We start from the raw sequence: 3,343 nt of genomic DNA, 5'->3' as shown, positions 1-3,343 counted from the left end.
GCCAAATTTTTGGCTCCAACATAAAAAATTTCTAAGTCTCTTTTCCCTATTTTTGGTTCCAACATAAAAGATTTCTAAGTCTCTTTTCCCTACTGTTCGACAATTTGCCTTTTCCTCTTGTCACTCTTTTCGTCTTCCCCTTTTCATTTGTTACCCTTTCGTTCTCTCTTCCTCCATTTGCCCAGAAAATCTCTCTTCAAAATCCCACTTTGTGTGAAACACAAAACAAATCTCACTTTGTAATCTCACCTCTCTTCGCAATTTTCTCGGCCATAGTCCTCTTCCAGCGTAAAGTTGTTGTTTTTAGGGTTTTTGTTTCAATGGGAGTTTCTATGGATTCAATTACGTTAGGTTCTGCTTTTGATGGGTTCAATTTCGTCAGAGTTTTGCTTCAAATTGAGTTTTCTAACTATTTAATGTTTTATTTAATTTTAGGTTTCCGATTTAGAGTTTTCGATGGGTTCAATTTTGTTAGGATTTTGCTTCAAATAGAGGTTTCAAAAGATTTAAGATTCTATTTCAATTTGGATTTTCGATTTAGTGTTTTCGACTTCGTATTCACATTGAACATGTTTGTTTATGTTGTGTGAATCTATGATGTCTACTTTTCAGACATTTGAGTTTATCTAATTGATTGTTTACGCAGATCGATTTAAGACAGACAAAGAATTATCAGTTAGTAATTGGCATAGTGATTTTATAGTTTATTTGTTATTTGAGTGTCTGATTGATGATGAACTAATTATCACATTTGAATATAAAATTGGTGGTTGAGCTGTGGTGTTATTTTTCTAACATGGACAAGGGTTGGGCTTGGCTTCCAAGGTATGCATTTGTTTCTTATTGATGTTTTTGTCTTTTCTTAGTTATAGTGATTCTAAATATTGAAAGTGTGTTATATGTTAACTTAATTACAGGGCTAGCCTTGAGTATGGGGAAGGAGCTAGTAATTTTGTCTATTCATCAGCAAAGAGATTGGGTGATTTTGTTGACATGTTATGTCCCTGCATTGACTGTCATAATGTCTGCCATGAACGAATAGACACAATATTAGATCATTTAGTGATTAGAGGGATGGATCAGAAGTATAAGAATGAATACATGTTGGAGTAAACATGGAGACATTAGGGATCAGAAGACAGCTGATGTTCAGACATCTGAATTTGAGGCTTATAACTTGATTTGGACTGCATTCTTTGCAAGTGGAGTAAATATGCAGTGTCAGGGAGACGATGGAGATCATCAGGATGAGGTTGAAAGTAAAGCTGAATGTGAATTTAGGGAGAAGTTGAAGGATGTTGAAAGTCCACTCTACTCGACATGTCCTAACTATACTAAGGTGCCTGCAATCATGGCTCTCTACCGCATTAAAGGTAAAAGTGGTTTATCAGAAAACTATCTTGACCAGTTCATGAGTGTAATTCATGACATGCTACCTGTGGATAATGTCCTACCAAAATCCACATACGAGATGAAGAAGTTCTTCAAGATTTTTGGTTTTGGTTACTATTGAATTCACATATGCAAGAATGATTGCATCCTTTATCGGAAACAGTATGCAGATTTAGTAAGCCAGTGATGTTAGTCTACTATAACATACCTCCGACTATGTCTATGAAGGCTGAGAATATCATGTTGACAATGTTGATTCCTGGACCAACTGCACCAAGCAATAACATTGATGTTTATCTTGCACCTCTGATAGATTATCAAAATGATTTGTAAGAAGATGGTATTGAGGTTTATGACTCATTCATGAAGGAGACTTTCACACTTAGAGCTATACTATTATGGAGTATTAGTGACTATCCAGCTTTAGGAACACTATCTGGAGGTAAAGGGAAAGGGAAACAAGGTTGTAATGTATGTGGCAATGACACCACATAGATGGTTGAAGTATAGTCGAAAGCATGTTTATTTAGGCAACATGAAGTGTCTCAGGCCTGGACATCCTTATAGACAAAAAAGCATGGTTTGACAATACTATTGAAGATGGAACTGTGAACATAACTGGATCTGACATACTCAATACACTTAAGTACTTTAAGAATGAATTTGGAAGACTTTTGGATAAGAAAGGTAAGAGAAGTAGAACCGATTTATGTGATGAGGATGCAAATTCACAAGAAGAATATGAAGAAGATACAGATCAATGGTGGTGGAAGAATCGATCAATTTTCTTCCAGTTGGCTTATTGGAAGGTTTGTATTTACTAATCTGCTATTATATGTGTACTACTGTCTTATGTCTTTGAGCTAACTTTAATTTTCTTTTCTGTTAGGATATATGCTTGTCCGTCACAACACTGATGTGATGCATGTCGAAAAAAACATATCTGAAGCATTATTGTCGACTCTTATGCAAAGTGCAAAATCAAAAGATGGCTTGAAAGCACGAAAGGATTTGGAAGATATGGGGATCAGAACACACTTACACACCGAGGTGCGGGTAGAAAAACTTATCTGCCTCCAGCACCTTATTGGCTCTCAAAGGTCGAGAAAAAGAGTTTTTGCATATGTAAATATCTCAAATTGTGTATCAGTGGTCCTCCTGTTATTGGTGGTTTGAAGTCGCATGATCATCATGTTCTTATGCAAAATCTACTTCCTGTGGTGTTGAGAGGTTTGTTGCCAAAACAACCAAGAATAACAGTTACTCGTCTATGCAACTACTTCAATAGATTATGGCAACATGTCATTTATCCAGAGAAGCTAATTGCCTTGGAGGCTGAAGTTGTGGAAACAATATGTCAGATACTAGATTGGAGTTCAACTGATGATGTTATTGTTGGGGAAAGAGAATTTTGTTTTACTGAACCAACATACAAGATTGGTCGTATAACACTTGGTCCTAACGCAAAAACTGTTATTGTGACGTTTGTATCAGAAAAATGCATTTTCCTGGAGGCCTACACAAACCATTACCTCACTTGGGCAAGTTATGGGATATAAAATTGCATGACCTACCGATAATTTGATATTGGAGAATAGTGACTCCGCAACTGAAAATAAGACTTCTAGCCTCCACGATAATTTCTTAACTTAGTTTTTGATTTATTATAAAATTGTGTAATTTTGAAGCTCACTCAATAGGTTACTAATATATATGCCTAAATTCATAGGATATATCATCACATAGAGTCCTCATTCTTGGTTGTAATAGGGATAAAGTTATTGCAAAAGATATAATGGTTGCCTCTGATCCAAAAGAAAAGGTGAACAATATAACACTAGGTCCGACTGTTGTTGTTGTTAAGGTTGATATGGTGGTTAAAGCTGATACGTTTTCTGGAGAACAACTACTGAGATGTCATTCATGAGTGATTCACTTAATGCAAACATCG

At 35.7% G+C, this 3,343-nt stretch overlaps 1 long non-coding RNA gene across 1 annotated transcript; it reads left to right on the top strand.

Annotated features, from left to right (window-relative positions):
• LOC104723747 lies at positions 1 to 3,127 on the top strand. The gene is made up of 3 exons (XR_757418.1): positions 1 to 825; positions 918 to 2,201; positions 2,282 to 3,127. It is a non-coding gene; the product is annotated as an uncharacterized LOC104723747 (long non-coding RNA).

The sequence above is a fragment of the Camelina sativa genome, chromosome 11 (assembly GCF_000633955.1).
Source record: "Camelina sativa cultivar DH55 chromosome 11, Cs, whole genome shotgun sequence".
In the NCBI taxonomy this organism is placed as follows: Eukaryota; Viridiplantae; Streptophyta; class Magnoliopsida; order Brassicales; family Brassicaceae; genus Camelina; species Camelina sativa.
This window is presented reverse-complemented; position numbering and strand designations above follow the sequence as displayed.